Here is a 21,436-nt window from a genome sequence, read left to right as displayed (position 1 = left end):
AGGTATATTGATTTGTGTGTGTGTTGTATCTAATGAGTTTACGTGACCCATACAACCACTAGGAGCCGCTACACTCACCGCAATTTTATTGAAAAAATCAATTTCCAATGGGACAATTCATCAAGTTCGCAGGGCTTATTGTGCAGTGTCCCAACTGTTACACTACCACACCCCACAATTCTAGAGTAGCTCCTGAATAAAAGTCTAAATTAACTTACAAGATTGTAGGCAGCAAGTTCGATCACACAAGTGTTGCGCTTACTGAAAGTGTATTAAATTAGACGAGTCAAAGTAGTGTGAAAACTAACAGAAAATGCTCAAACACTACGATGGTTAATAGCGCAAGTTTACACTCTGACTGATAGTTCATTGCCAATCCTGTGAGCGACTAGCAGCATTTTAATCACACGCAAAGGCACAGGATTAGCATTGGCTGTCCAGCAGGTCACAGAGCAGAGCTTCATCCACTCCTTGTTTAATGTGCGTGACTCCCTACAAAAATAACATCGACATGAGGAACAATTTCACGAGCGTCGCATGCATGTGTGTTGCACTTCTTTCGCACCGTGCGTAGCCAACTAAACACAACAAATCAATTCGAAAGAAATTAGTTTTCAATCCAGATGATTTAAAAGTGCATAGCTCCAGTGGCTTCCTAATAGCGGAAGGAGGGGCGTTCCAGACGGCCACAGAAGCGCATATAAAAGTACACGATACAGTGACCGTCTTTGTTCGATGGCGAGCTAGATTTGAAGCTTTCGTGACTGCAAGGATTAATATTCTTAGGTTTTTTCGGTAAAGTCACGTAGGTAAAAAAATTAAATTAATAAAAGTAAAATAAAAAAAAAATCACGACGTTTCGGAGGCAACACAAGCTTCCGTCTTCAGGTGGAACCGTCACAGCACGATTGCTGTATCAAGCAATTGCTGTATCAAGCAATCGTGCTGTGACGGTTCCACATGAAGACGGAAGCTTGTGTTGCCTCCGAAACGTCGTGATTTTTATGTTATTTTTATTTTACTTGTATTCATTTTAATTTTTTACCTACGTGACTTTACCGAAAAAACCCTAAAAATACGATGGCGAGCTGTTGCGAGTATGACCGGAGTTCGCGTGATGCTTCATGCTCCTTGACGAGATAATCAAAGTATTGTGGTTCATTTGTAGCAAGCACTTCGTGTGCAATGTGTGCGACCTGACTGTAATCTTGCGCAGCGAAATGGTGAGTGCAGCACAACGAATCCGCCAACCTCAGCGCGATTCTCAGCCATAGCCGTGCAACTATCATGGGTTCATGTCTGAAGCAGTCAGAGGTGGGACAAAGTCATTGTTATGCAAGTCCAAGTCGAGTCGCAAGTCATCAAATTCATGACTCGAGTCTGACTCGAGTCCAAGTCACATGACTCGAGTCCACATCTCATAGGTGGGACAAAGTCATTGTTATGCAAGTCCAAGTCGAGTCGCAAGTCATCAAATTCATGACTCGAGTCTGACTCGAGTCCAAGTCACATGACTCGAGTCCACACCTCTGGAAGCAGTTCTGTCCCCCCTTGCCCCACTCGCCGCTTCACCAAGCCACACCAGCATGGGGAAGTACGGTCAAAAATCACCATGTCTAACACAGCGTGGGGAGACCTTAATCTAGCAGTGCATTGACAAAGGGCTGTAAATTAGTGTAGATACAATGTTGTAGATGTTGTTTTATAGGCTTGGATTCATGCCTCCAAGTGAATATCCTCGTAAACTGAAGATGCTAATTTAATTTCTCCATAACACAGAATTTAATCAATGTAAGACATTAAATATACTGGAACATCGATTTGCATTGTTTAAAACATCTCCAAACTTGTTTTTAATTTACCTCTTTATTCGCGTTCATAATCAGCGTCTATTACCTGCTATGACATCTGCATAAGAAATATGGAAATTGGCAAAGAGAGAGCTGCAACGTGCACAAAGAATTATGCAGAGGCTGCTTGCTTGGCATTGGTACCTAAGAGACCGAGAGGGCCCCGCTGGGATCAGAAGTCGATGGAAGCGAGAATAACCGGCGGGCGAGACTCACGACAAAGTGGTGGCCAAAGGTGGGAATTCACCAGAGGGGGCCCATTCACCGTGGAGATGGAGCAATGAAATCAGCTCGTGCACAGAAGCTAGATGTATTTTTGGATAACGAGACCATGAGAGATGACGATAGCAGTGGGAGGCCTTCCACCCATTGGATTGTGGCTCATTGTGATGATGATGATGATGATGAAATTAATTCAATTTTATGGGGAAGCTATAAATTGCATTTTCTGCCAAAAGTATGGAATTGAAAATAAACATGGGAAAGCTTGGCAAGCTGAATGATGTGAAATGTGCGTAAAATGCACAGTGATGGAATGGTCAAGGTCTGCACAGGTCTGTGGTTGCCGTTAAATTTGCACGGTTTATCTTGGCCGAAAGGCTCCTATTTAATGATTATTAAATGTGTCATGTGGAGTCTAGATGTGTGCTGAATTATACATTGTGCTGTGATATCAGTGGTTGTCACTTGCCTGCATTTCCAAAAAGCTTGCATCTGTATTGGTGGGTAACCCTTCTGCTTGATCACTCATCGCCCCGGCTGAATCTGATCCAAAAAGATCATTGCGTTGAAAAGAAATACAATAAAATGGATTACATTGTTCTCCATAATTGAAAGTCGTCTATTTTAGTTCCAAACCACACACCCTCAAATATTGAATTAACCTATGTGATAATCTTCAATGACACAGGTGATGTAGCATTGTATGTCTTTGCAAAGGCTGCGATGGTTGACGACTACATTTTAATACAGGTCACGTGGTGGAGTGATGCCACAGTGGTTAGGACACTGCATTGTGAAACCCGTCTCTCTGAGTTCGATTACCGACCAGGGATTACATCAGTGACGAGTAATATCTGAACCAGTCTTGGGCACCTCCCATCAACAACACGCACTGACCAACGTGGTGAAGTATGACCAAACAATCCCCAAGACCATATAGTATGGGCAAACCATCCTCCAGTAATGGAATTACCAAAAGGTTCAAATTATTTTTCATTTTTTATCCACAAGTATAGAGGCTAAATAACTATGTTTGCTTCTTTGTGAGTTTTCAACAAAGGTACTGAATCTCGTTAAACGTACTGAACAAATAAATAATTGCGACTCTTTGGTTCGGTAAAGTGACGTAGAAAGAAAATAAATAAAATCATGATAATAACATTTTCTTTCTACGTGACTTTACCGAAAGAACCAACGAGTAATTCCTGCAGTCACGGAAGCTTCAAATCAAATAATTATGACTTATGGACGTACATTTGAATGATGACCTGCAAGGGATAGAAATCTGAAAGTAGGCACAAATTCTGTATGACAAAATTTTATGCTTTCACCTTGGAAACGTGGGCCCTAGATAATACAGGGGTCGATTGGTTTTACTCATAAGGCAGTGTCAGCCGAACGTTCTATATTGCAGTCTCATGCTAAAGACTTAAATTGTATGAATCCATTCGCCAGTGAATCAAACATAATCTCCCTGCAGTGGAGCGCAATAAACAATAATCTCAGAGCCGGGAGAGAAAGACTCAACAGACCAGATAGAGAACGAGAGAGAGGTAGGGGGGGGGTTAAACAGCTGGTGAGATCTTCAGCCGGGATTTAAAAAGTTTCCTGTCACCTGCAAGTTCCCTGACCTCCAATGGCGCCGTGGGGACAAAAGTCACGTGGTCACCCCAGGGTTCGAAGCCTGGAGCGCGGCTACGCTGAGTAGGGGTGGAGGCACGATCGGTGGATCTCAGAGATCTCAATCGAGTGTGGGGCTAAATCAACTCCTGGCGGTATCGTAGAGAAAGACCTTTCGACCATTTAGAATCAGATTACATCCTATGGCATGTTGTTTTTGCGATCGTGCTGCAAAGCTCTCTGATGGAGTTTCAGATTGTGTGCCGCTGCGTTGCTCGGTGTGATGTCCGCCGCTCATGAAAATCGAGCGAAACGTCGGACATCGTGTCGAATTATAGGCGGGACAACTCGAAAACGCATTTGAGGGCTGTATCGTGCATAGTGGCTATTCAAAGGCTCGTGGGCTATTTCTCTGACACTCACCTCCGATCCACATCCAAGCCAATGGTGGTGTGTGGCTCACGTTTTGATGAATGCTGGCAGGACCCTAAACAACACAATCAAAGGCCAAGTAAAAAATAAGCAATGAGATTACTTACTGGCAATTTAAAATATGCCAAGCTGCCCAGTTAGGTACAAGCAATATACCCAGAGTTCATTCCTCGTGGTATCTCTGACAAAACACAGTTCCCTTATGGCCTTTTTCACTTGTATGTATGTTGAACTTCTTTCACACCGTACGTAGCCAACCGTGCTCTATAAGTTTAACTTTTGTGGCTCTAACCTTGGGATAAGTTTTATTTAATATAATAAAAAAAAATATGAATTTGATATTTTTTATTAACTATTAAAATAGGAATCCAGCATGGCCAATGATTATTCAAATTTTCATCCAGGCCACAAGGTGTCACTAGCAGTTTGAGTTCACAGTCGACGTGAACGCTCCTTGATTCGAACTTTACCTCTGAAAAAGTTCGCCCTTCAGACATTTTTTTATCGTAACTAAACGTTTTTAAAGTGTACAAAAACATTTTCGACGGAATTTCTAAACTCAACGTTTATTAAAATTGCGGTTCATGGTGACCTTAGTTCAACTCCTGGCCATGGATAAAATGTCATTAGCGAGTTATATCCATCTATCTTGTCCTGACCAGTGTCGTGAAGTATGGACCAAACAACTCCTGTGACCGATGTGTCGTGGGGAATGCCTCGTACAAAAGTTGATTGGCGAAAGACCACAACACAGAAATACACACAAGTAGTAGTAGTAGTGCTTGTATTGTACAATGCATGAAGACTTTACGCACGTGTATATATCATGCTTATGACCAGTTGGCCTGGAATGCAACATACCTCATCAGCTTTTAGAAGCTCAGCAGGACGCGAGCCTGGACATGGCAATTGGAAGGGTTGGCTAACACGCACGCCAGGTTGTTTTAGGCTGCTGTGCGCCTACGTGGGAGCACGGCAGAGGGCGGTGCGACCACATTCTTCGTTGTACTACACTGTGCGTTGACGTCTGTGCTCTCCACCCCTCCACCGATCCACGCTGACCGTAAGTGGTGAAGTATGGTCAAATAAAACCCCACGATCCGCACGACACGCGGAGGCCCTAGTAGATCGAGCGTGCACATATAGTACGCATCCCACGGCGGAAAGATGGTTTAACATCATAATTTGAACCATAAAAACGTTAAAAAATAGTTTCTATCTCCCAGCACTTGTGCACGGTAGCAAGTCAGCAAATGCCAAAACTGTTCAGAATACCCCGGTGTGATACAGTGCATTACTAAGGGGGAGCTATTAGGAGGACTAGAAAGGTCACACATATTTGAGGAAATAACAATCGTTAAGGAAACCATACTCTCTTTCCTCTGGAAACCCAATCACCAGCAGCCTCACGCGCGGAGGTATGCACATATGCATTCATAATCGCCTGTATTTATACCGAGTCGGACCCAGCAATGGCTTGACAAAGGGCTGTGAAATTTGTATATTTACTTGAGTCACATATCACTCCCCCCCCCCCCCCCATTCGATGAATTGTCGCTTTTCGGGGTAAGCGATTTGATTTGACAACTGATGATTATGTTTCTTCTCTACAACCCATGGGTTGGAGTGGTGGCGTCTAGTGGCTGTGTGTACTGCGCCGTGAGCCTCTTGTCCACCCGAGTTGGATTCCCAGCAATGGCTGACCATCACCGCTGAGTGATATTTCAACCGGACCTCAGCCAAGCACTTCAACGACCCACACGAATCAGCGTGGCGAAGTAATACAAACGATCCCCGTGACTGATACAGCAGTGTGAGAGGTTCCGTCATCCAGCAGTGGATTGACAAAGGGTTGTAAAATATTATATCGTGCATACTTAAAAAAATGTTTTGTCCGTGTAAATGTTTAATATATTATAAAATGTATGGCTTCTTTGTTTGGTATCAATGGCAATGTGTTTTGGGGTTCGGAGCAATGAACCAGCACGGCTGAGAACCTGAGTCCGAGTAAAAGGTTTAGGCATCTGTTATTAAACCGGATTCTCAAGTTTAATGGGTCGTGGATCCTCAGCTTGGCCTTGCAATTACAATAAATAGTTGAAGTGAAGAAGAGTGAAATGTACGCGTGTATGTTTGAACTTTTTTCGCACCGTACGTAGCCAATCGTGCTACTCGGAAGTGACATTGTTGATCTACCCAACATAATAAAGCATATTCCGAATTTGTACCAGTGTTCGTCGTGAAGACACGCTACTTTATACCCAGGCAATGACTTTAGAATCAGCCTATATATGTGTATATATATTTATTACAATTGCATGAATAGTCCTTCATTACTTGAAATTGGAAGTTCTGCGTCGTGACGATGATGCAAACTGCCACAATCGCTTAGTGCAACTTAAAGGGCAAACTGTGAGCACCCCACGGAACGCGACTCATAAAGAGAGAGAGAGAGCGAGAAAGATACTTAATGTCAAATAAAGAATCAAACTTTGCATAATTAAGGCGACTAAATGGAAGTCAGCTGTGCTATTCAAATGCTGTCACTTACACTCATTGAGAAGTCATTGTCTGGACCATTCACTCTCTCCATTATCTCTTCCAACTTAGTTCTCAGATCCGTATTTTCCATTTCCAGCCCAGAAATCTGAAGAGGCACATAACGAATAAATGTCAATTGCATTGGAAAACTACAAACTAATCACCTTGAATGTGCCAAATCGTGTTAGATCTCGGTAGCTAAGCCTGGTTAGGGATGCGGATGTGAAACTGGCTGAAAATTACAGGCGTTGTAGGCTTGGGATGCAACGAGCTCAGGAGATTGCAGTATAAACAATGGAATATGTGTAGGTTTTTGCGGTTGAACTATGTCGGTCTCTCATGTGTTTTTCAGTTCAGTTCCTGAAGAAGCTCCTAGCACGTGGGGCGAAACGTCAGACATCCTGCGGAACAACACGAGGTGCAGCTCAAAAACACGGCATAGACTTAAAAAAAAATTAATTTGTGCAGAGCTTTTAGTATTACCCCCTCATTTGCATGGGTTATAATTAATGTACCGCATTATGGGATGCTCATTACACACAAAGCGCTTGCTCCACATGGACCACAATACCTTTGCTGATCTTGTCAAGGCGCATAAACCATCACGCAAACTCCGGTCACCCTTTGACCTCACCATTAAACGAAGACGGTCACCGCATCACGCGGCGCTTTCAGATGCGCTCTTTCGGCCGTCTGGAACGCTCTTGCTTGCAATATTAGACCACTGGAGCTATGAAACTTTTAAATCGACTAGATTGAAAACTGATTTGTTTAGAACTGCTTTTTGAGTTTGGCTGCTTGTCCTTCCCCCACACCTCGGAATAGCCATGGTTGGCTACGTACAATGACGCTGTACAAAATTAAAGTAGAATTATTGCTCTGGACGCTGCAGTTTCCTCACTTGTGCCAAACACTGATTAATAGAATTGGCCAAACCGCCCTTTTCACGACATCCCTGAAAACGTCTTGAGACTCAATAAGGCCTTCCGGAATAAGTAAAGGGCATCATTAATTTACGAGAACGGGTTATAATTAAACATATAAAAAGATGTCCTCTATTAATGTAATGAAATTATTAGAATGGTGAAAAGTGAAATGCAACAAAACATTTACAACTACTTTCATTATGATACAGTTGAAGCTGGATATCAGCTGGATATTGTGCTTATATCTGTAGTGTGCTTGTATTAGAGGTTGTTCTTCGCATTCCCTCGCACCAGTATAACATAAGGATGTGTTTCTTATACCAAAATTGGTTTTATATATATATACAAGGTGTGCTTATATGTTTATATCCAGCTTATACTCTACAACACGTGTCCTCAGCCGATTTGTTTTGAAGCAATTTCCAAAGTTTACCGTGAAGTGCCCGGTGCTGCGTAGACTATAGCGGCGTCTCTAAAAGAAAACTCGCTTCCCAATTGTCCAATAAAATCGATCCCTCCCGGCTTGACATTTCGACCGCTTGTTTTGTCTTTCGTATTTTCCACGCAGGCTGTCTGCGAACGAGCAGCAGCAGCAGCAGTTGGGATCTCACCCGTTTCACCAAAGTCGCCAAGTGCTGCCGAGCCTCGACGTCACGCCCTTGGGACTTCAGGATGCTCAGATAAGCCAGGTCGAAAGCCTGCCCGATCGTCAGTCACCTTCTCTGCCTGTGGCCTCCCAAAAAAAAAGACATGAGCGCGATCAGAGCCGGTGTCCTTTTATTTAAACGGGCAGATGAAACATGGGCCCCTGTTTGGACGAACGAAACTTATTTGACACGAGCGTGACCTCGAGTGGTGATGATGGCAGTAATGATGACGGCACTATTGCAAGTCAGTGGAGCCGTAGCATGGTAAACAATTTCGATTTAAAGCTTTCGTAACCGCAGGGATTCATATTATTGGTTCTTTCGGTAAAGTCACGTAGACGGAAAAAAATAATTCGTGATAATTTTATTGTTTTATTTTATTATTTTATTATTTCCAATTTTACGTGACTTTACCGAAAGAACCATTAATACTATGGTAAACAATGGTAAACAATAATTGATCTGTCGTTCCACTGTGGACATGGGAACGAGGATTTAAGAAACTTGCATTGTTATTTCAACTGCGAGTATGACGCCTGGATTCAGTGCGCTTTACAATTACACCACGTACGCCAGTATCGCACATATATAAAGACAAAGATCACCCTATAGCCTTCGGCTGTTGGGGCAAGTGCTGTTAGCGTGCATCTATTAAGGCCGGCACGGCACACGAGGGGGTGGTTGGCCAGCACCACGCCCAGCCGCTTTTGTCTCCCTATTGGCGATGTTTGCACACTGCACCAGGTACTCATTTGAGGCTGAGGACCGGTTCAGATAATCGTCACTGATGTTGGCCATGAGCAGGAATAAAACTCGGGTCGCCGGGTTCGTAGAACAGGGCGCCAACTGCTACACTTGCGCTCCACACTATATACACACACACACAGTTAAGTACACATGAGTGAATATACTATTAGTTGTGGGTTACGGCTGCTCAAGCAGAAGTGGCGTATTTATAGAGCCTAAGTGGACCAGTACGTACACATTTTTCACCCTCCAGTGCGAAGCACATGTGCTTTTTCCATTGTACATTCTTGCAAATGAAAGTGCACACGTGACGGTCGGCCTCATGGTGTGCGCAGAAGGAAATTCGTTCAAGTGGGCAGCTATGTAGAATTTCCTAAAAAGACAAACACACACGTAACAACCACATGGCCGCACTCAGCATAGTGTACACCGAGCGTAGGTATATATAAAGCGTGGATTTTTTTTACTGTTGATTTTTTTTTATGAAAGAAAGCAAACATATCTGAAGACGTTTTAAGCAATTTAGTCTCTGTTCAATTATGATCATCAGCCAGAGCCAATCTACTGCTGGATGAAAGCATCGCCAATCCCGCTGCCACCTCTCGGAACCCTGTATTGCAAACATCCACCCAGCACTTGCATATCAGCTGATTTCATCACTCCGTGCCCTTGGTTGACGTAGTCTCGGACAAGCTCAAATTCTTGTTTACCACTCCGTTATTATTCTTGACCATCGTCCATCATCCCTTTAAGCCACGATGCGCCGTGTGCAGGCCCAACTTTTTTGTCTCTCAATATAATTACGATATAATAATGTTTCGTTTCATGGAGCGCCGTTCATGCAAATTGCATCTGACTATCACTGATGAATCCACAGACAATATTGAAGGCAGCCAGACCAGACAGTGAGCCAGCACCAATAATTGGCCAAGCGCTGCAGTCCTATAAATATATGGATGTTTTCAGCCAATTAATGAGTATTAATAATAATAATAATGCAATTTATAGCGCGCGCAAATTTGCGGACGTAACGGCCCGCAACTCAGAGGCGTGGAGCCAAGCTCAGAGTCGCTCGGAACCTCGTGGTTATAGAGGTGAGTTTTTAAGTCTCTCTTGAAGGAGGCGATTGAGGTGATGCTGCGAATGTGCAGAGGGATGGCGTTCTAGACTGATGGGGCTGCCACCGAGAAGCGGCGCATAGACACGATGACCATCCTGGATCTTGGTAGCAAGAGGAGGTCGTGAGTCGCGCTGCGCAGGCATCTGACGTGTGCTGAGCTGCAAGTTGTCAATAATGAAGAAAGGTATGGTGAGCAGGCAGATGTGAAGACATGTAATTCCAAGCATGCACCTATTCACGCTTCTTAATGCAGAGTAAAGTGTAGCATCACTGTAAATTACGAGACATTTTACATTTGTATTTTTCTTGGTTCTTTCGGTAAAGTCACGTAGAAGGGACTTTACCGAAAAGAACCAAGAAGATGAATCCCTGCAGTCACGAAAGCTTTAAATCGAAATTTGTATTCTTGCTACTCACTTTTGAAAAATCTAGAAAAGTCGCATTTGACTTTTGGCACAATTTCCACAAATCGTTTTTTCCCTCTTTTCTCCCCAGAACATAAATTTGCCTCAAGTCTAGATTGCCTCCGCTGTGGAAGCCATGCTGAAGCTGAAGAAAATCTATTCATCACCGCAATCATTTGTTTTAATTCTGCGGTTGACGAAACTTTCAGGGCCAATTTATCAGTGCCAGAGCGACTCCATCTCTGGTGAAGCTGACTCACGACTAGGGGCGGTTTCTTCATTAGGGCGATTGGGCGACGCACCACCAATGTCATTCAACCACAGAGTCACGCTAGCCGTCACTGTGCCTCTGGATATAGTCCAATCAGCGTCATGTCACGTTCTGTGGAGTACCGCCTCTTTTTGGGCGATTTCACTCCGGCTGAGAATCGCCCCGAGTGGTCCCATAGACTTACATTCAAAGATGTTTTTTTTCGAACGGGGGGCACTGCAATGCATTCTCTATGGCTTCCGGGAGGGCTCGCACTAACGTGCTTACGTCATCATACGTAAGCACGTTGCATCCAACAATATTATCTGTCGCCACCTAGTGGAATCTTTTCACCATTCTAATAATTTCATTACATTAATAGAGGACATCTTTTTATATGTTTAATTATAACCCGTTCTCGTAAATTAATGATGCCCTTTACTTATTCCGGAAGGCCTTATTGAGTCTCAAGACGTTTTCAGGGATGTCGTGAAAAGGGCGGTTTGGCCAATTCTATTAATCAGTGTTTGGCACAAGTGAGGAAACTGCAGCGTCCAGAGCAATAATTCTACTTTAATTTTGTACTTGAGTGGATTGTATTAATAGTGAGTATAGAAACAAACAAGATGTATCGTAAGAGTCACTTTATTTTTCATTAATATTAAAGAAGTGAAGTTGCCTTTACATGCTTAAGCTGTTAATTTATCCTTTGCATGGGTGGACCTTATCCTTATAAATCATCCAGACTTTTGCCCCCCCTGAGAGATTTTGCAGGAGCCGCCACTGTTCACGACCCTATGCCATGCCTTCGTTTTGCAGTCCAGAAGTCGCACTCCTGCCACCGAGATCTGGAGCAGCGCCTTCCGTAATTTGTGGCCCTCGGACCTTTTGATGAGATTCGCGAACTGAATGGAGAGGCAATTGGACACACACGAACGCGCAAGCAATAATATCGTGAATATTCACACGTTTTGGGGGGGGGGAAACAACAACCGCCTCTGTGTTAAGAAAAGCCGGCATGTGCGCAAGTGTGATACTTATGTGTAAACATCGCCACTGGGGAGACAAAGGTGGCTGGGCGTGGTGCTGGCCACCCACCTCCTCGCGTGCCATGTCAGCCTTCATATGTGCTTGCTAACAGCACTTGCCTCAACAGCCTGTTAAGGCTATGAGGGGGATCTTTGTATTTGTACTTGTGTTTAATAATGACTTGTAATGTACAGCCCATTGTCAAACCACCGCCGTATGTATGCATGTCATGTATAAATTTTGATTTAAAGCTTTCGTGACTGCAGGGATTAATATGCTTGGTTCTTTTGGTAAAGTCACATAGAAGGGAAATAATAAAATACTATAAATTTAAAACAATAAAAATTCTCACAACGTTTCGACTGCAACACAAACAATCATCATCAGGTGTGAAATCCACAGCAAGAAAATTTGAAAAAGTGGCTGAAAATTAGAAAAAAAGTGGCGCCACTTTTTTCAAATTTTTTTGCTGTGGATTTCACACCTGATGATGATTGCTTGTGTTGCAGTCGAAACGTCGTGAGAATTTGTATTGTTTTATATTTATATTATTTTATTATTTCCCTTCTACGTGTTGAACTTTCACACCGTACGTAGCCAACTAATAGGAGCTGTGTGGGGGCAGGACAACAAACTAAACACAAAAATCAGCTCTAAAGAAATTCGTTTTCAATCTAGAGCAGTGGTTCTTAAACTTTACTGCAGCCTTACACCCCTTTGGTTCTCAATCGTTAAAACATGTACAGTGTTAATAAATACATAGTGTTTGATTAAACAATTTAGATGGATCTTCTTGGTTCTTTCGGTAAAGTCACGTAGAAGGGAAATAATAAAATAATAAAAATAAAAATTATAAAATAATTCTCACGACGTTTTGGCCACAACGCAAGCAGTTGGAGTATCAACATTTGATTTCGATTTAAAGCTTTCATGACTGCAGGGATTCATCTTCTTGGTTCTTTCGGTAAAGTCACTGAAGATGATATCAACATTTGCTTGCGTTGTGGCCGAAACGTCGTGCGAATTATTTTATTATGTTTTATTTTTATTATTTTATTATTTCCCTTCTACGTGACTTTACCGAAAGAACCAAGAAGATGAATCCCTGCAGTCACGAAAACTTTAAATCGAAATTTAGATGGACTTACGCGCCTGTTACTTAATTTGTCTTTCTGAAAAAATCCGGCATGTCTCGCATCCCCAGAAAGGGCATCTCGCACCCCCAGGGGGTGCGTTCACCCCAGGTTAAAAACCACCGATCAAGATCAAGTTCAAGTTCATTTATTAGGTATAGCCATGTGAGCCATTCGGCTCTTGAATCGGGTGCAACCGCAACAAACAAAAAAAACATGAACAAGAAAACATCTTAAAGTGACTATGTGACTAAGTGCAAACAGAAAATCCAAGAAAACGCAGCAAAATATTTAAGAAAAAGCACCGTACACCAACACTGTGTGCAAAAATCCCAGTGGGATTCAAGTCAAACAACAACAACCACAAGACAACTTAGATTAAGGCCATCAGTCTAACTCCGTACTACAACAAACAAACATGGCCAAACCAAAAAACTTTTCGAAAATCACCAAAATAAAGCCATAAAAGCAATGAAACAGTGATCATAGGAACTGTGACCGAATTTTTACAATAAACGACGTAAACGACATGTACTACCAAACTCTGCAGCCATAGCTGGCTGCATGAGTCACTCCACAACAGCAGGAGCATCAGTCGGAGTATCAACATTTTTTTTATGATTCAAAAGTCATTGTTCCAGTGGGTTCCTGATAACTGCGTGGAGCATGGGGTTGCTTGAATGTACTTTATACTGGTAGGAACCTCCTGGTTACATCAGCCCACAGGGGATTATTGTGTCCGTCCGTCCGTCGTGCATCCAAAAATGGGAGGGGTGGGGCTGGGTGGAGAGGGGAGGGTGGGGAGTGGCTGGGTGGGGAGGGGCTGGTCATCCCGTGGTGCCCTTATAAAACTCAACGTTTAACCTACTCACGCCGGCTTGTGCCCGCCCTCACAGTCGGCCATATTTGCGGAATGCACCACGCCGCCGTTGACCCTGCAGGCCATTGACCGAGCAACCCAACGTTCCTACCAGCTCCCTCCGCAGGAATGTGCTCATGCTGCTCAGTGTGGGTTCATGGCGTTGGGAGTTGGGGGAAAGTTGGGACCTGTTCAGTGACTGGCTTCATGGTGCACTGCTACCCCCCACCACCCCCTCTTGTTTTTAACAGCTACAGAAATGCTTACGGCCACTTAAGGGTACCTTCAGTTTCCTTACTGCACCCTCAACAGCTGGCAGACCTGTGGGCTCTTCCACTTCATAACAGCCAAGGAACTGTGGAAGAACAAATGGAAGACAGTTAATATGAGTGAGGCGCGTGTCGTACTTTCTTGTTGTGCATTTAGCGATGACGGAGTTTCGCTAACGGTGATGATTTTGCAATGGGTTTTGTTCTAATGAGGTCGTGAAGTTGCTTTGTGTTGACCAAAGCTATGAAATTGGTGAAGAACACAAAGCTATCAACAAAGCTTAATATTCAAATTACTGCTAGATCGTAGCAATGAATTGTGGCATTCGATAAACATCGACAAGCGGGTATCTACTTGAAGATGTAAGAATAGAAGTGTGTTCGATTTATGAAGGGATGCCTCACTCTGTCTTGAGACTATGTTTCAGGAGCATCCTGCATTGCGATGTTTGATCAAATCCTTTCGTGAGTGTTTGGCTTGTGGGAAAAAAAAAGTCGAGTTGACAGGTGGAAAAGCAAAAATATGCATGGGAGGAGATAACATTCGAAATTCCCCACAGATGGATTCAACCCAATTGCTGTGTTGGTATGTTTTGGCCACGCCACAATCCAGGTTTACTACAATACCTGGTATTCCCAAACAATCACCCATCCGTGTAGCTTAGCAGCTCAACCCTGCTTAGCGTCTTGACATCTGGCAGTAGGAAATATAAATTGACGATTAAATAAACTGTCAAATTCACTCAGATTGGGATTACGGGCTGCAATGTCGCCCCCCCCCCCCTACTGCAAAACATTTTTTTCGCAAGACCCTCGTGAAAAGTTTCTTGAGAATCGGATTTTCCGGTGAAACAAAGTGTGACAATACCCATGAAGAGCCCTCCGTCAAATTAGTGGCATCAACATGGGGCCTTTCTTGCCAGTATAAAGGAATAAGAATAGGTATTATGCTTTCTGGAAATAAAGCAGGTGTTAAGATGTTCAAACACCAAACAGAAACCGTTTTGCAAGGAGTCATGTCTGCATTGACCACGCGTCCTTGTGGTGAACATGCAAACAAAAACATGCTCTAATTGGTCTACACCAGAGACAGCTTTCATTAGGGCCTAGTCTCAACCAGTGTTAGACCAGAGACTGCCAAAAGGCCAACATCAGTTGCACCATTGGTGATCGGCATGTATAACAAAACAAATACACGAAACCCAATGTATTATACTTGTGTTTCGATAATGGAATTCCTGACATTAATTCACCAAGGTAATATGTCGATGGAAATGTTTAACTACCTTGACATTGTACGAAACGAATCCATCAGTGAGTAACTCAGGTCTGTGAATCCATGGTTTATCTGCGACACAAAGTGGCAACCATTAACACAAAACCCATTGCCAGGCATGCAAACTCGATAACTAATGACAGCTATACAATGCTACTGCGTGCCTGATCTTTCACGGCTCATGCTGTAAAGCCGTCTGGATTTCGATTTATTCATTCAGACTCTGTCTTCTCGACAGACCTGTTCTTCACCCGAGGACGGCTGCTTGCGTTGTGGCCGAAACGTCGTGAGAATTATTTTATTATGTTTTATTTTTATTACTTTATTATTTCCATTCTACGTGACTTTACCAAAAGAACCAAGAAGACCGTCTGGATTTGTTATGAATTTAGTGAGTACCCTTAAAAGGTATAGAATTACTGAACAAATTCCAATGTTACAGCTCTCCGATGTATTTCGGGTTGTACCGCGCGATCTTTGCAATGATCTCCGACGTTTTGCTCCACGTTCTGGGAGCTTTTTCAGGACCTGAATTCAGGAATTGAAGAAGCTCCCAACAAGTGGAACGAAATGTTGGACATCGTGCTGAACAACACGCAGTAACACCTGCAAACGCATCGGAGAGGGGCTTGAGAGGTTGATACTTTTTAAATCCTTAATATTAAGTTCACTTGCTTGCTTGCTTGCGTGCTTACGACCGTGCAAATCTTTCGGTCGTTTTTTAACCCACTTCCCGTGATCCAATCGAGCTGACATTTTCCACACAGACTCGTTGTGCGTGACAATTAATTTTCGTGAAACAATATTTGCTAAATATTACACTTTTTAGGGAAAATAAATTAAATATTTAATTACCAATTGCTTAATGGTGGCAGACAATCATCTGACCCATAGGTGGCAGCCATCTCAAGCCAGAGGACGAGAGGACTCTAGCCGCCACGCATATAAAGGATTTATAGTTAAAAACTTTGTTTTTACGGGTTAATTTTTTATTTCACTGTTTTGCTGACTGGGCAAAAAAACATTGCACAGCAAACTGCAAAAAAAACACAAAATTACATGCTCTTTTTTAAATCTTAGAATTACGTAAAATGACAGTCCCAAACATTTGCAGAATTTTCTTTTAAAAGTATAGAATTGACAGAAACTTTGGGTAGTTATTTGCTTGTGCATTAGGCTGTAAATAAAGTTAAATTGGCCATTTATCCAAAGAGTTGTTGCAATAATTATACTTAAAACATTTTTCTTAAAATAAGAGTTTGTTGGTGGGTAATTTTTGCGCGTAAAAATGTAGAGTATTTGACAAATGTTGGCAACGTTGTAAAATGCATTTACTAACTTGTTAAAGCTTGATGAACACAAACCACCCATAGACATATTTCTACATTGGCCACTCTTCCTCAAATTAAAGACGGTTAGGTCGATTTTTATTCATGTGCCAAAACTTATTCTGTGACTAAATAACCCTTTAAATTTTAAGTGCAAAAACATAGCCAGAGGATTTATAATACAGCGGTACAATGATGCATGCATCGAATCATCAAATCATATCGATCCTTAAGCTCACAATCGCCAGGAGTAACAGACTGTATCGCTGTGATGTCTCCTTCGTATTTTTGGATCGGACATTGTATATGTTGTATGCAGAGCCGGCCCAGCCACTAAGCGACCCTTGCAATTGCAAAGGGCCCCGTGGCCAGCAGAGGGCCCCCTAGAGTCACTGCTAGCTAGTGGGTGAAAAAAATCATACATCAAAGGGGCCTCCAACCAAATTTTGCTTAGGGCCCCCAAAGGTCTAGGGCCGGTTCTGGTTGTATGGTCTGTTCTGGATGACCAGCTCGCAATACATGTGTAACGACTCTGACGACGAAATATTAAGAGCCACTTTTTATTTGAACACGCCACAATACGGGACCCGCGGCTTCGTGCTTTGTCTTTGAGTTTGTAACTTCCTCCAAACGTCCACAATCCTCGTGCTCTCTCCTATTTTGTATTCCTTAGCCCCCTTTCTCGAACCTTCTTTTCCTTGTTTTTTTTCCTTAGCCAATCCATGTCATTCCCCTCTAACGGATACTCTGTTTTACGATTGATCTCATTAAAACATTATTCTTTCAATCCCTTTAAAAGTCTGCCTCCCGACCAATCACCGTGGAGGCCTCGTTCTACCAATCGGAGACCTTTGTTTATTTTCAAATATCCGCTAGGCTGCATATTGGCTTGGGGTCGTTTATCGGTAATTACGCATGCATAGAATCAATGTTTTATTCCGATTCGCACATGTTGCATACAGTATTCTGCATGATATGCAGCAAATAGGATCAGTTGGAGGAAGTTCATAATGGCCACAATGAAAGCTATGCGTATAGTCATGTGATAAGGAGAAGGGAGGAACACGCTTCACAAACACAGCAATCCATAATAATGCAGGTTTTTGGGGGGTTAGATCGCGTAAATATATAAATGTGTCGTTAAACCCACCACCACCCGACACAGCCAATTAGTAAGGGTTGTCACGTTAAATGATTATTGGAAATTATTGGATTGTGGCCATGCAACCCAAACTATGCACAATATAGTAAAACCACTGTCGTCTGCACTCAAACGAAGCAGGAAAAGCAAAATCAGACACCACTCTCTCCTGAAGCCCTCTCGTCGCTAGCAGTCTTCAATGTTGGCATTTAGCTTCTGAAAATACTGCCATGCTCAAGAGTAGACTAGAATCATCAGCCACGGTCAATGTACTGTTGGATTAAGGCTGTCACCACCTCGTATGACCTGTGATGCAACAATCCACCTAACACCTATACCCGTGCTGATTTAAGCCACTACATCTCCCCAGTGGACGTTTCAACCCTGGGCTGCCACTCGTCATTATTATTAACAATCAGCCGTCATCCCTGACAGCAGCGTGTCCTGCCCAATTCCACTTACCCTTCTTTACGTCTCTGTATGTTCTGTAATGAACGTGTTCCTTTTTTTGTATCTCTCTATCACAACATTACAATCCTCACATCTATAAAACTGAGCAAGCACTCTAAGGCTACACACCTCAGAATGAATGACATGAGCACACACGAAACCAGTTACTGCATCTGCATTCCAAAATTGTCCAATGACCTGTTGGCATTGGCAAATATTTATAATATTTATTAACTTATTATGGAGATGGTCAGGTGCATTAAGATGTCAGAGCGCTTAGCTGGGTTTGAATCCAGGCTGATTTTTGGTTTGAATCCAGGCTGATTCTGGGTTTGAATCCAGGCTGATTCTGGGTTTGAATCCAGGCAGATTTTTGTTTGAATCCAGGCAGATTTTTTGTTTGAATCCATGCTTATTCTAGGTTTAAATCCATGCTGATTCTGGGTTTGAATCCAGGCTGATTTTTTGTTTGAATCCAGGCTGATTCTGGGTTTGAATCTATGCTGATTTTTGGTTTGAATCCATGCTGATTTTTGGTTTGAATCCAGGCAGATTTTTGGTTTGAATCCAGGCTGATTCTGGGTTTGAATCCAGGCTGATTTTTTGTTTGAATCCAGGCAGATTTTTGGTTTGAATCCAGGCTGATTTTGGGTTTTAATCCAGGCAGATTCTGGGTTTGAATCCAGGCTAATTCTGGGTTTTAATCCATGCTTATTCTGGGTTTGAATCCAGCATGATTCTGGGTTTGAATCCAGGGTGATTCTGGGTTTGAATCCAGACTGATTCTGGGTTTGAATCATGGCTTTGATAAAGCTGACTTCTCTAATTGTGTGAGTTTATAGTATCAGCTTGGTCCCCAATGACTGCATGAAAAACCCACCACAATAAATCTGACTGCACTTAATTTGACTGTCCATTCCATCTCTTTGAATAAAAAAGCCAATTTTACTGTCACGTGATTAACAGCCATCTTAGTTGCAGAGCGTGTGGGAAGGTGCTGCTCTGTACTGCGCGGAGGAAAGGTCAATTGAAGGCTTTCAGAGGTGCCTCTGTGCTATCTACTTCCATGGACAATTCTCTACCATGACGGGTTGCACTGCTTTATGAGATTTCATAAATTGATTCTGTATCCAATAACGTGGCACGAATAGCGCACTTGGGATAAAATATGAGAAAATGCATACTTTTAATTGTTATAAATGGAAATGACCGTCCTGGGTTCTTCCTATAATCAGCCACTGTTGCTCCTTGTTGCTTGCTGAGTGTCGATAGGAAGGGTGGAGATTTTGACAGTGTCTGCAGGGTGATGGCCATAGATGTCGAGAGCAAATGTCACCCACTTCCTCTTCCAGACTGCCTGACATTCAAAGCATTACCCTTGAGGCACCCTTAGAATAAACATGACATTGTGTTATTAGCAGAAATAAAATAAAAAGTGGGGCGAAAGCCAAAAAATGGAAGGACTAAAATTAGATTGTGCTGCTGAAATTTTGTTTTCTTTCGAATTTCTCAGAAAAGCCATCTCAGTCTGCGTTGGGATAGCGCCTCATGGAAGGTTGGTGAGCCTTACCAATAATGCCATTTCCGTGAGTTTGAGATACGCATTTAAAGAAAAAAATGCCATTAATGTCTTCCGTTGGGATGCTTTTAAAGCATTATTTGATAACATCGAGTTCTCATAAAATAATTTCACAGAGCATAATCAGCTGGTTCGGTTTCATGCAGTTAACAGTCATTATCCTTATTAAAATAATTTCAACAGAGGCGAGGATATTGTTAATTTCATTAACGAGGACCTGTGTTATGCTATGACGTTTGCTGTTGTGATGTTTACATCTGCATTTTGACCAATCCGTTTGATTTTCATGACATTTGATGTGTACAATGATGAACTCTGTAATTATTATTTTTTTGCACTGTCTGCTGTTATCGTGTATTATTTTGACTCGGGTCTCCCTTGACAAAATAAACTTTTGAACAGGGTTGATGCACTGTGTTGAGAGTTCCGTACGGAACTCTTCTCATGCCTTGATATGGAAAGCACAATTGGAATGCAATTAAGAAGAATTAGTTTTTTAATGCCCATGTTAAATGCGTTTGTCAAACTCACCCGTGCCGTGGATCATCTTTCAATAAATGACAATGAAATTAAACTCACCACATTCATCATAAACACTGCCTTGCGACACACATATATTGTAGTGTATAGGAGACTGACAATCTGACCCTTCAGAGCAGAGAGAAATAACAGATGCATCGATTGAGTGTCTAGATATCTAAACTCATGCATCAGCTGTGGCTCATTATGGGTAAATGCACAAATGTATAAATCGTTTAGGTATCTCCACATACAAATACACCGTATCATGTTTTAGTATATCAGCCTACTGTTGGCTCTTCAGTTCAATATTATCCAGCAACATTTGTTTTAAGCAAGTAAACACTTTGGTTGGATCCGGGATCTGTTAATGCCCGGGACATTTGATCAACGTTTACATGTGAACCTTTTGGAATTGGCGTACAAAAGTCTCTCTATTAGTAGATAATGAGAAGCAAACAACCCTTTCAGAAGAAAAAAAAAACGTGCATAACCGAATTCATTTTGTTTAGGGAAATGAAAGTAAATGGAAGAATTGGTTTGATATAGCATTGTTCGTACTTCGCTTCACGAGTAAATAATACATGAACACGTAATACAAATAGATAACATCAAATATGGCACCTTTATTCACTTGGTAAATGTGACTCATTGTGGAATATTTTTTCTTCAAAGCATCCTCTTCTTTCGTCTGCTTTGATAATGTAGCCTCTCCCACCTGCAGAACAAAAGGCTATTATTTCACCATTATTTTAAGTGAGTCATTTCATAAAAAGGACTGAATGTCAATCAGCTGACCACACACCACACACCCAATGCCCCATCAAGCCCACGCACTCTTTTCATTGTAATTTGTGGGATGCTACTCGCATCCCAAGGAAGCCTGTTTATGTCAGTGTGCCGTGCGTGCTCTCAGCATGGGATTATTCCGTGTAAATAAGGCAGAAATACAGCAGGAGGGCCACTTAACAAAGTGTCAAGGCAAGTGAACTTAAAACACAACATATTTTGTCCGAGTGTGGGTGGACTGCAAAAAAAGCAGGGTTGTTGAATAGGAGGTAATTATCCAGAATGAGTGGTGATTACTGACTAAT

General features: G+C 42.4%; 1 pseudogene; it reads right to left on the bottom strand.

The window, feature by feature from the left end:
• Window positions 1-423: 423 nt before the first annotated feature.
• Window positions 424-20,994, bottom strand: LOC144938199 (PTB domain-containing engulfment adapter protein 1-like; annotated as a pseudogene).
• Between the last annotated feature and the right edge of the window lie 442 nt (window positions 20,995-21,436).

The sequence above is a fragment of the Lampetra fluviatilis genome, chromosome 21 (genome assembly GCF_964198595.1).
Source record: "Lampetra fluviatilis chromosome 21, kcLamFluv1.1, whole genome shotgun sequence".
In the NCBI taxonomy this organism is placed as follows: Eukaryota; Metazoa; Chordata; class Hyperoartia; order Petromyzontiformes; family Petromyzontidae; genus Lampetra; species Lampetra fluviatilis.
The sequence above is the reverse complement of the archived record's forward strand: the minus strand, read 5'-3'. Positions and strand labels throughout refer to the sequence as shown.